We start from the raw sequence: 13,246 nt of genomic DNA, 5'->3' as shown, positions 1-13,246 counted from the left end.
TCCTGTCCATAAAAATGCAAATTGTATTCCTGTGGCTATTGACCAGTTTTACCAGTTTTGCATGTATTTGAGAATTCATGTCACATTCTTTATCTGACTATAAACGTGTGGTTCTCTTTTAAACGGGCTACAACATCTGTTGGTCCCTCATTAATTCCTGAGTTAACTAAAATCTTTGATACATGTTTATTTTATATTGTATGGAGGTCATAATTTTATCTTCATTTAAAATCTCTCCTTCAATAAGCATAAGCATCAAGTTTATATGACTTCCTGAGGAACACATCTGAAATTCAAGCACAGAACCTTCCCCGTGAATGTTCCAGTCAAGGCCAGAATTAGCCCTTTTTCCTGTCACTTCTGGATAGTCATTGTCAGAAAGTCAGTCAGTCAAAGATGGCTGTCGAAGCTTAACAAGTGAAGAATAGTGTCCTGGGCATTTTTAAATAGCTTTTTCTATATAGGAAAAGCCTGCAAAGTTTCTAAGGCAATGTACAATGAGTTGTTGAGGGAAAGTAGGTAAGTATTAACCCCAGGGAAGTAAGATCCCTCTAGGGGGCTTCCTGGAAAGAACATTTGGAAGCCAGATTTGGGCTCAAAGAGGATTCACCTCACAAGAATGTATTCAAAGCTAACACTCTTTGAGGTTTTAAACTAAAATTTGGTTAATGTCTTATGAGAAAGCAAAGCATTGAAAAGCATTTTGTTTTCCTATTTTATCATTATAGTTGTTTAAAATACAGGAATAGAGGGGCACCGGCTAGCTCAGTTGGAAGGGTGTGCGACTCTTGATCTTGGGGTCATGAGTTCAAGTCCCACACTGGGTGTAGAGATTACTTAAATAAATAAACTTTAAAAATAAAATAAAATATAGGAATAGAACCATTTAGATTCTAGAAAGTATGTTGCTAAAATTTCGGGGCTTTCTGCTTACTTTAATCTTACATAATTATAGAATTGAATATTTTACAACTCTAATACCATTCCACTTATGTAAGTAAAGTTTTATATAATTGAAATAATTATGTGGGAGGAATTTAGTCAACCCAACTATGTAACCATTCACTTAGGTTATAGAATTATAAAGACATTTAAAACATATTTCTATGTGAATGTGTAGTGTTTCTAACAAAAGTGGTATCAAACTATAATCATATAAGTAGCTGAAGATTATAAATGACCATTTAACGAATATGACTAATTATATTAGTGGGTGTATAATAAAAAAAGAAGCAAGTATGAGAATTTAAGTATGTGTCATCAAAGTGGAACATTTAATAAAAGATTACAAAAACCTAATGAGAGCTTTTTAGAATTAATACAATATGTTTTTAAACTAAGAATACTTCTTTTATTGTGAGTATTCTCCACAAATTGCCTATTATTAATCAGATTAGAAGATGTGAAAATTTTGTCAATCACTACTCAAGCATCACCTCCCCTACAAAGCTGTTCTTGATGCCCAGAGGACAGAATTAGATGTTCTTTCCTTTCTGCTCCCACACGGTGTATGCCATAAGGCTCAATAATTGTTATTTATCCATGGGTCTATATCTATAGGTGTAATATAATGGAAATAATATAGCTGTTAGAGTGAAAGCAGATTTGAATTCCAAAATCACTAAATTGCTACTTGAGTGATCATAGATGAGCAAATAAACATGAACTTCAACAAGAGGCGCATAACAACCATTATAGTATTATTGTATATGCTTATATACACAGTAGTGTTATAATGTTACTACATATGTTTATATATGTACAATAGCACTACAGTAGTGTTGTGATTAAGACTAAGGGAAATTGGGGGCGCCTGGGTGGCTCAATTGGTTGGGCGTCTGTCTTCGGCTCGGGTCGTGGTCTCAGGGTCCTGGGATCGAGCCCCGTGTCGGGCTCCCTGCTCTGCGGGAAGCCTGCTTCTCCCTCTCCTACTCCCCCCGCTTGTGTTCCCTCTCTCGCTGTCTCTTTCTCTGTGTCAAATAAAAAAAAAAGACTACGGGAAATTGTCAGGGCGCCTGGCTGGCTCGGTCCATGGAACATGCAACTCTTGATCACAGGTTTGTGAGTTTGAGCCCCCCACTGGGTGTAGAGATTACTTAAAAAAATAAAATCTTAAAAAAAAAAAAGACTACGGGAAATTGTATATGTTGCCACCTGGAGCATAGTAGGTGCTCAATATAGGTTATATAAACATTTCCACCTCTCACCTAGATATTAAGTAAGCTATTTTATCAATTTCATTATATATTTGCCATATAATGCTAACTAAATGTTGCAAGAGAAAAGTGGAAAAGACAAAATTATAAATGCCTTCGAAGTTGTTAGTATTTCCCATCTTGTTTTGGTAAGTCATTGCTAATATTCACTTTCTCCTCGACTTGGCTAGAGATGCTGTTTTGACACCAGTGTTTGAAAAAAACACAAATGATTGAGCAATTTTTGACCCTTGCAAAATGTCCCTGGTGCTTCTTCTTCATTATTAAGTAGAAAGACTAATGTCCAGTGCTGCTCAACTGGGTAAAGATGAAATGTTGGCCCAGGCAGAAAGATTCTGCCCTGCCTGTTCACGAAGTCTAGCCGAGGTGAAGGGGTGGAGGTGCTGGGGGTGCTGAGGCTCGGACCCATGCGGAGTCACCAGACCTGGTCCAACCATCTAGCTGGATTTCTCCCCTCCCATTTCACACCTTCTCACACTGCCCAAACCAGATGGCAGCCAGTCTCTGAAGCTGACTTTCCACCTGAGATGTCTCCTGCCTCAGTTGCATTTCTTCCACATTTTAGCTTGCATCCTTTGCAACTCAACTCAGTTCCCATTTTGCCTAGAAAATCTCTTCTGAATCGTCTTTCTCTTAGATCCCTATATCGCCTCTAAAAGACAGAGGTAATATCATCTCTTATAGGCCATGTTCCTCTCTTTTAAGGTTGATAAATTACAGGAGGCCAAGTTAAACCTTTATTTTAATAAACAGTGCATAATTATCAGCATTAGTATGCCCCCAATATTCCATGAGATGTATATGGACTATTAGTTGTTTATCCGAAATTCAAATTTAACTGGGCACCCTGTATTTTTACTGACGAAATCTGGCACTCCTGCTCTCTTGTCTTGTACTACAGTACTGCATTATTTCACTTGTCTTGTGTCACACCATGAGTCACAGCTGTGACCAGGCACTCAGAGACCAGGCAGAGTGTCCAATTGTTTTGTCTCACCCCCACATCTACCTCACTCTTCCTGCTACTCCATCACCAAATGCCCAGCACGGTGCCTTAAGGGCCATTGAGAGAGCAGGAGTAGGGCCCCCATGCATTCTTTCATTCTTTCAGGTAGCAAATACCCATTCAACTCCTACACAGTGCCAGGCACTGAAGGATATTCTGGAGATGCAACTTTAAACAAGACACAACCCTTGTCATAAAGGAGCTTCCAGCTCCTTCAGGAAAGCAGATGTGGCAGAAAGCAATCTCAATCAGTACAATAAGTTCTGAAATATGGTGAGTTGAGAACATGGGAGGAAGGCACAAAACCCAGTCTTTAGGGGTCAGAGGTATCTTCTGGGAGGAGAAACAGCTAGGTGAAGACCTAATAATTAACAGGCATGAACCAGGTAGTGGCAGAGAGAGAAGGCATTCCAGGTTCAGGCAGAGAGAAGAGCATGAACAAAGCCCTAAGGTAAGAAAGACCCTGACATTCATGCTTAACTATATAATCAAATCTGCCTTTTAGTTCAAGCTTATTTGACCCATGGATGCCACTGTCTTTTAAGCCTCAAGCTTCTTAATAGTTTTTTTCTCAAGGAATTCAGTGATGACAGCTCTTTTTCCTCTCTTATCACCTGAGTCTTCTCTAAGCTCCAGGCTGGTTTCTCTCTCCTTGGTGTAATCTGAGCATCTTCAAGAATGTAGAGATGGGGAGCACCTGGGTGGCTCAGTTGGTTAAGCATCTGCCTTTGGCTCAGATCATGGTCCCAGGGTCCTGGGATTGAGCAGGGAGTCTGCTTCTCTCCCCTGCTCATACTCTCTCTCAAATAAATAAATAATTTTTAAAAATGTAGAGCTGACCATGACCAGCCAATCCGGGCTCACCTCACACATTTCACCCCTCCAGCCTTCCTCTCTCTGCTCCCTCCAACATTCTTTCCGATCTTCCCCTCAGCTTACTCCTTCCAACTCTGTTGCCCCGTGGCGATGGATGCCTGGACCCACAGCTACTCTCTCATCCACTTTGAGTGGTTCACCCTCATTCCGTACGTCCTACCTAACCCAGCCTAGTCCATACAGCAGCGGTGATGACTCTCGCTCAGTTCCAGTCCTAAAAGGGCAATCACAACAGAAAATAAAGTCATGTCCCTGGCAAGAGAGCTAACAAGTGAAAGAAGGAAGTTTGTAGGTAAAACCCACTTAGATAAAGCTGCTTCTTCACCAGTGTTCTTTTTATTAATCAGCTTTTTTGGTTATTTTCTCCTCCCTGGCTTGTGCTTTATACTCAGTAAACTGTTGATGTAGGAATTTACCTTTTGTTCTAATTAACTCTTCAGTTATGGCCATGTGGTAGAACTGAACAAATGGGATGAACAGTAGCTAGCTTTCTGTACCATGTGTGAAGCCAGGAATTTTAAGTGCTGTACAGAGTTTGTGACAACAGGGTATCCATGATGGTGAACTTTATGTGACAATTTGCGGGGGCCCCAGGAGATCCAGATATTTCATCAAACATTAGCTTGGGCACTTCTATAGGGGTGTTTTGGGATGAGATTAACCATTAAAGTGATAGACCAAATAAAGCAGATTGCCCTTTCCAATGTGGTGGGCCTCACACTGCACCAAGGGCTTGAATGGAACAGAAAGGTGGACCCTCTCCCAAGTAAAAGGGAATTCTTCCTGCTTGAAAACCAGCTCCTCCTAGGTCTCCAACGGGCCTGGCTTCAGACAGGAACCACACCACTGGCTCTCCCGGTTCTCAGGCCTTCAGACTCAGACTGGAAATATATTACCAGCTCTCCTGAGTCTCCAGCTTACTGCCTCACCCTGGAGATTTGGAAATTTGCCTGCCTTCATAATTGCACGAGCCAGTTCCTTGTACTGATTTTTGGTTCTCTGGAGAGCCCTGACAAATACAGGAGCACAGGTCTGAAGCTATTTGGATTAGAATATGTGCCTTTGGTTGCCTTATAAATCTTTCATGATCCAGGTATATCCCATCTCCCTGGGAAATTAGTTCACTCTTCATTACGTGTGGATGATGTGATTCTTATAGGTCATTTTTCCATGTTAAATGTCAAGGGCCTTTGACAAATACTGCTAGTTTATTTGGCAGGAATCAATCTCCTTCATACACACAGCCCCACGAATGTTCTCCATGTGTGTATACATGACCAGGAAGCAGCCCAGAATACTGCCTCCTATTAGAGGCAGTCAGGAGACAGGGAAATGTCTGTGAGTCCTGATATTCAGGAAAGGGGAAAAAATCTAAAACCAATTAATGTTTTCTCTTTAGACCCTCTCATTTCCTGTAACATTATACAAAGTAAAGAACTGGGAAGAAAGAGAAGATTCAAGGCTGTGGAGCGAGGGGATAAAGTGGGAGCTTTGTGGAGCCTTCAAGGACATCAAAGTGATAATCATGCAATGCTAAGAGTGGCTGGCTTCATAGATGTGCCACCTGGGCGGTTGCCCAGGATCCACACTCAGAAGGGCCCGGCGTTGGCTCTAAATGCTCCACCATCAGTGTCTTAAGGTTCTTAATTTTTGAACCAAAGGGCCCCAAATCTTCCTTTCACACTTGGTCCTACCAATTATGCAATTAGTCCTGATGCTACATAAAGCTTTCAGTTTGGTAACCAATTACAAATTAAAAGTAAGTATTTATTCAACTTTCCACCTATTGATTATTCTGATGGCCTTATACTAGAATCCAAGAATAATAGCAAACCAAACAGATCTCATACCCCCATGCTCTTCTGATGGTTGGAAAGAAGACGAGGCAAGAAATGACTTTGAGCAACAACCATCAGGAGTTGTGTACAATTGATCTTTGTGCAAAGCTTGAGAAGAGATGCGTGTTCTTATTAGCAGTTCTTACAAGATCTTGGATAACTGCTCTGAAAAATCAAGCACTAGACCTCTAATAATGGGGTAACATCTGCACCCAGCCAGTGAAGTGGCTTTATAATCTCCAACCTATGACCCAGCAATTGCACTACTAGGTATTTACCCCAAAGATACAAATGTAGGGATCCGAAGGGGCACGTGCATCCCAATGTTTATAGCAGCAATGTCCACAATAGCCAAACTTTGGAAAGAGCCCAGATATCCATTGGTGTGTGTGTGTGTGTGTGTGTAGTGGAATATTACTCAGCCATCAAAAAGAATGAAAGGGTGCCATTTGCAATGATGTGGATAGAACTAGAAGGTATTATGCTAAGTGAAATAAGTCAGTCAGAGAAAGACAAATGCTCTATGATTTCACCCATATGTGGAATTTAAGAAACAAAACTGATGAACACAGGGGAAGGGAAGGAAAAATAAAATAAGATGAAAATTGAGAGGGAGACAAACCATAAGGGACTCTGAACTCTAGGAAACAAGCTGAGGGTTGCTGGAGGGGAGGTGGGTAGGGGGATGGGGTAACTGGGTGATGGGCATTAAGGAGGGCATGTGATGTAATGAGCACTGGGTGCTGTATGCAACTCATGAATCACTAAATTCTACCCCTGAAACGAATAAAAAAAAAAATCCCCAATCTAGGAACTGAATAATTTGTCACCATTGTCAAAACCTTTTGTCATCCATCCCTCACCCTTCACAGTTACCTGATGTAAGAAAAAGAAAATGCCAAGAAGCTGGAGGTATATTACTCGCTATACAAAAGTAATCACCCTTACTTCCACTTCAGGCATTAAAACAGACCAAATACCCTATTTCCATGTTTTATACACATATATTCATATCAATACAAATGTGCATCACTGCACAAAGTGACAGAGCTTTCTATTTAACATACTCTGGATAGATATTTTAAAAATGAAGGAATGTGGATATGATTAGTATTTTCCAAGAACTTTCAGCTGGTAGGATAGAGGAAGACATTGCTGCCCAAACTGATAAATGGAGAGCCTGGCCTGCTGATATGGCCATGCTCTTGGTCAGCTCCCCAAATAGAAGACTGCACTCCCATCACTGCTGACTCACACGTACCCTGAAGGGTTTGAGTTTCCTTCCTGTGGCAGAATCTTCTGCTTGCATCCCCACACATTTCACTCCATATACTTGCTCTTTTTCTTCCATACTAATTTCCAGACAATAGGATTGTATTAGTCAGCATTCCCCAGACAAAGTGAACCAACAGGAGATATACAGAGAGGGGGATTTATTATAAGGAATTGGCTCATGTGACTATGGAGGTTGACAAGTCCCCAGATTTGTCTTCTGTAAGTTAGAGTCCCAGGAAAGCCAGTGGTACAATTCTCATCTGATTGCCAGCAGGCTTGAAAGCCAGAAAGAGCCAATGTTTCTTTCCTGGTCTAAAGGCAGGAAAGAGTCAACACCCTAACTCAAGGCAGGCAGGCAGGAGAAGGAGTTACTCAGAACCTTTATGTTCTATTCAACTGATCGGATGAAGTCTTCCCACATCAGGGAGGACAATCTGCTTTACTCAGTTTGCTAATTTAAAAGTAAATCTCATGCAAAAACATTCTCACAGACACACCCAGAATAATGTTTGAGCAAATATCTGGGCACCCCCTGGCCCAGAAGCATCTTGTGGCAACTTCCAGGATAGCCAGCCTACCCTGTCAGCCCCTCCTCTTCTGTGTCCCTTCCTTGATGTAGCCATCTTGAACTGTAACAATGAGCTGCTGCCATTTTGGACCATAATAATGAAGGACATCCCTCAATAACAGCAGAGAAATTTGAGGCTCTGAAGATTTTATGGAGCAGAACTTCCAAATCAACCCAGACTCTACATCCCCAGTTTTCCACATCATAGAAGAAAAAATCTTCCCACTGTTATTTGGTGGTGGTAGTTGGGGGTGGGGGACAAGCCAGGGTGGAATGGGCCCTTCGAAGCTGATTCTTTTTTTTTTAATCAATTAATGAATATATAGTGTATTATTAGTTTCAGAGGTAGAGTTTAGTGATTCATCAGTTGCATACAACACCCAGTGCTCATTACATCAAGTGCCCTCCTTAATGCCCATCACCCAGTTACCCCTCCCCCACCAACCTCCCCTCCAGCTACCTTCAGTTTGTTTCCTAGAATTAAGAGTCTCTTATGGTTTGCCTCCCTTTCTGATATAGTCTTATTTTATTTTCCCTCCCTCCCCCTATGTTCATCAGTTTTGTTTCTTAAATTCCACATATGAGTGAAATCATATGGTATTTGTCTTTCTCTGAGTGACTTATTTCACAACTGATTCTAATCCTAACCGATGCACGTCCCTTTTTCTCCCACTGCACATTACAGAATAAGATTACAGATTGGACAACAAATTAGCTAAAATACTTAGGACTAGAAAGAAAGAAAACCACAAGACCTGTGTAGCCCACCAACTCTACAGTGAGGGTAATAATAAAACTTCATTCAGCACAGTAATCTTTTGTGCGTCTTTCACAACATTTCATTTCTTTCCAAAAATAACCTTGTGAAGCAGAGAAAGCTGATATTTTTATCCTCATTTTTCTCTGAAAAATCCAGGATTGCCCTTGCTTGGATGGTAATTTGGTTTTAATTGATTCCTCATTTTTAGCTAAGCAAAACCATGTGGTATCAAGTGAACAATCTAATATCTTATTAAATAGAATGCTATCACTTTGCCAACATTTATGGGGAGCTTTAAAACCTCTTTATAAATGCAAATTAAGCCTTAAAGCAAGATTCTGAGATACTGGTAAAATTCTGTTTTAACATGATGGGCATCAAAATGACCGCTAAATTTAAACTGCATTTCAGGGGAAACCTCTGGTCACTGTGGAACAAAAGGATCTTGGGCCTGTCATTTGTTGTACTGGGTTTTCAATAAAACAAGGAAACACTATTGTTGGTGTCACAATGCATGGTAGCATTAAAGGCCAGGAGAGGGGCACCTGGCTGGCTCAGTCAATGGAGCATGTGACTCTTGATGTTGGGGTTGTGAGTTCAAGCCCTATGTTGGGTGTAGAGATTACTTAAAAATAAAATCTATGGGACGCCTGCGTGGCTCAGTCGGTTAAGCATCTGCCTTTGACTCAGGTCACGGTCCCAAGGTCCTGGGATCAAGCCCCACATCAGGCTCCCTGCTCGGCAGGAAGCCTGCTTCTCCCTCTGCCTGCCACTCTCTCTCTCTGACAAATAAACAAATAAGATCTTTAAAAAGACATAAATAAAAATAAAATAAAATCTATAAATAAATAAATAAAGTCCAGGAGAAAGCCTAAAGCTGGGAGAACTCTTTAACTTTAGCCCAGTGTTACTCTAACTTATTTGACCATGAAACAGTGTTTTCTTCTCCTTTTTTTTTTTAAATGCTTCACATTTCAAACACTGATGTTGCAAGAGCATGGTTTCAGAAATCCTATACCACATTCTACTTCCAGAGCACTTTCTTCTAAACAAACAGCCCTTAAGGACTAGATTGGAGGGGGTGGGGTATGCCTGCCATCTCCACACCACCCTCCCTAATTAGAATAGCCAGATTTATCCAATAAAAATACGGAGTTCTCAGTTAAAACTGAACTGCAGATAAACAGCTCTTTTTTTTTACGCAATGTTTGGGACACGCTTACACTATGTATATTTATAAATCTATTTATTGTTTATCTGATTTCTGAAATTCAGTTTTAATTGGGCATCTTGTATTTTGTCTGGCAACCCTGCCCCTTATCCATCCTCGGGGTGGAGGAGCTGAGGGTCCTCTTGGTTCATATTTCTGGACATTTAATGGGTCTTTACAGACTAGGAAGGACGCTGGGTTAAAATCATAAGCCTGGTCATCTTGCTTTTTTTATTTGCTTCTGAGGTATTTCTACCTTTTTAGCTTGTTGGTCATCTGTGCAAAGACGCTCCATGGGCCCCTGCAGATCCACTGTCCCCACTTTTCCACCCTGCTATGTTCCCCCTGGGAACCTGGCTATCTGGACCAGAGCAACATTCGCTTTGCCCTCTGACCTGTGATTGGGTTTGCCCTGTGGGGGCCACCAGCAGAAAAGGAAAGGAGAAGTATTTATCCCCCAGGCCCCTCCCTGCTAAGCCCTGGGTAAGCTGTGGCCTCCCATCCCCACCAAAGCACAAGTTCTTGGGATGTGATGGGGAGAAGCCTCTCCTCCAGACACAGTCTCTGCCAGGTCCTGGTCCCACTTCTTCCTCCCTTCATCTTCGAAAGCCTAGGAGAGACTTTCCCAAGGCTGCTAGTTCCCAGGGCTTCACCAACCCCCTCCAATTTCCCTTAACTCTGACCCCAACTTTGTAAATATTCTTTTTGTTAGGTCTCTTTTATTGGCCCCTTTTGAATGTATTCCTGTTCCCTACCAGGACATTGATTATACATGGTAAGACTGAGATTTGGGGGGGATACAGAAGTTTCTCACCTGCACCGTAATCCTAAATCTCAGACTGAAACCAGGTTTGCAGAAAGTCTTGCTTTAAGGGTTTTAGCACCACTAATAAAGAGGTTCCTTGCTTCCCATTTCTGGATCAGCTAGCTAAAAATCAGTGAATGCCAATCAGTCAGCTTTTATAGTTATTGCTACTTCAACTATTATTATTATAATTAATGCCCTAAATATCTGTATTTATAATATTGCAATGGTCATGTAACAGTTTGGGGGTGCAGGTCAGTGTATTCAAATGCCACCAACACTCATCTTTCTCTGTGGAAAGAAGAACCTATAACCAAACAGAGATTTGCATGTAGACCACAGTGACTCCTGATAAGTCTTGAGTCTTGCTTCTTGCCTGGGATATGACATCTAACCACTGTATTCACCATGTTAGTTCCCAGAAAACCCTAAAATTTAGTTGGGAAACCAGATGTTGTCAGAATACTTAGGGCTTGACACAATCACAAGTTAAATGAAAAACAACAAACAAACAAACAAAAAAAGTGGAGAAAAAAAAAGAAAAGAAAGAAACCATCCCAACTTACCCATGGCTGATTTCTTTCTTTTTCCCAGCTATTTTTAAATTATCAAATCACCATAGTATCTACGGCATTCTGCAGATTACAAGGCTTGTGAGTCATATCCTTATTTACAGGAATGATGGGGAAAGTCAGCATGTTCAGTATTTACTCCATTTTTGAGAAGTGAGCAGACAATTAAGAAGGGGGGTGCGGGGGACAGTCTGTTTCACACATAATTTTACCTTGTCCTGCTATCTCTTTATCTTTCCTTTTCCAAGACTCAGATCTTAGAGAACAGCCACTGCCCAGACATGTTCAGTGACAGACAAAATCAGTTCAGAGCAGCTGATTGCAAATGCAAATTCTCCCTCTCATTCCACTGTTGAAAACTTGGTTCCTCCTTTATTCACACTGGCTCGGTCCTTCTGCTCAGAATTCTTGTCCTGAACGCCTTAGTCCAAAAGCCTCCAATAAAAAGTTTGTAAAAGACAAACTCCGGAGGGAACAACTGTGTTTTCTGGTTTGTGAGACTCAGGCCATCCCCTCTCCATCATTATCATATTATCTACACTCGCAGAAGCCGCCCACACACAAGGACTGGATAGGAAGGAACATTTTGAAGGTTTCCGAGAGCAAAATGAAACAGATATGATTTTAACACTGTAACTTAAAACCTTGTAAGTATAAGACATTTCTCTTTCAGGGAGCATTTGTTGGTAACTGTGAGAAATAATATATTCTGTCTATGATATAATATAGACAGAACTGGAAGGGTAGTCAAACAATCTAATGGTTCATGCAATCAGTCTCATAGTTATTTCATCTCAGCATATGTGCATTTCAAGTTTCTATGTTCACGTGTGATATAATTTAACTCTCAGCTCTGATTATTATCGTTCTTTAAAATAACAAGATGAGTAAAAAACATTATCTTAGAAGTTCTAATCACTTAAGAGTATTCTTTTGCCAGTTCTAGGTTTGCAACTTTGAAACACGAGATAAACATTTTTAAAAAGCTGGGGGGTAGAAATATTCATTGAAAAGCAGGATTATTAGTGTCACCCAATTAAATGTATTAATGGTGACTGTGAAGGTAGACTCAGTCTGTCTTTTATTCTGCCAAGACACATGATACTACTGAGGGTTTATTATTCTCTAAGGAGAAAAATATTCATTAAAATGACTTGTCAAGTAAAAAGTAATAATCCTATATAACAAACCCTATCATCAGTCTTTCTGGCCAGCTAGCTAAATATATACAATATAAATAACCCTCTAATGCACTCCCAACAACTGAAAGTGAGGTAACTTAAAAAAGAAAAACACTTAAAACATGTCACTGTAGAAGATGATGTGTTCACATGGTACCCTCTGTGCTTAAAATTCATGGCTTCCTATTGCTTTCAGGATTAAGACCAATATTCTTAATGTGATCTTCAAGTTTCTACAACCTCATCTCTTACTACACTCTCCCTACATCTTCATGCTCAGCCACACTGGTCTTCCTTCAAGGCTTTGAACATGCCACAGGGCCTTTGCACATGTTTTCACTCTGTATAGATGCCTTCCTCCACCCCTTCTTTGCCTCTTTAGCTCTTACTCATCCATCAGATCTTAGCTCAGTACTCACCACCTTAAGGAAACCATCCCAGACTCCTTATCTCAGTTAGATTCTCTTTTGTATGTTCAGTCATAAAGTATGTTTCTTTTCTGCTTGGCATTTACTTACCTCATGATTATGGTATATCTGTTATCTATTGCTGCATAACAAATAACCTTGAAATTTAGTGGCTTAAAACAACAAACATTTATTATCTCTTGGTTCCTGCTAATCAGGAACCAGGAGCAGCCTGGTTGGGTGGTTCTGGCTCAGAGTCTCATCACGTTGCATCAAGATGTCAGCCAGGGTGCACCTGGGTGGCTCACTCAGTTAAGCATCTAACTCTTGATTTCGACTCAGATCATGGTCTCAGTGTTGTGAGATCGAGACCCTCATTGGGCTCCACACTGGGTAGGAGACTGCTTAAGATTCTCTCTCTCCCTCTCCCTCTGCCCCTCCCTACTTTCCTCTCTTAAAAAAAGAGAGAGAGAGAGAGAAGAAAGAAGAAAGAAAGAAAGAAAGAAAGAAAGAAAGAAAGAAAGAAAGAAAG

Source organism: Mirounga leonina, unplaced genomic scaffold (assembly GCF_011800145.1).
Source record: "Mirounga leonina isolate KUSES-001 unplaced genomic scaffold, KU_Mleo_1.0 Mir_172, whole genome shotgun sequence".
NCBI lineage: Eukaryota > Metazoa > Chordata > Mammalia > Carnivora > Phocidae > Mirounga > Mirounga leonina.
This window is presented reverse-complemented; position numbering follows the sequence as displayed.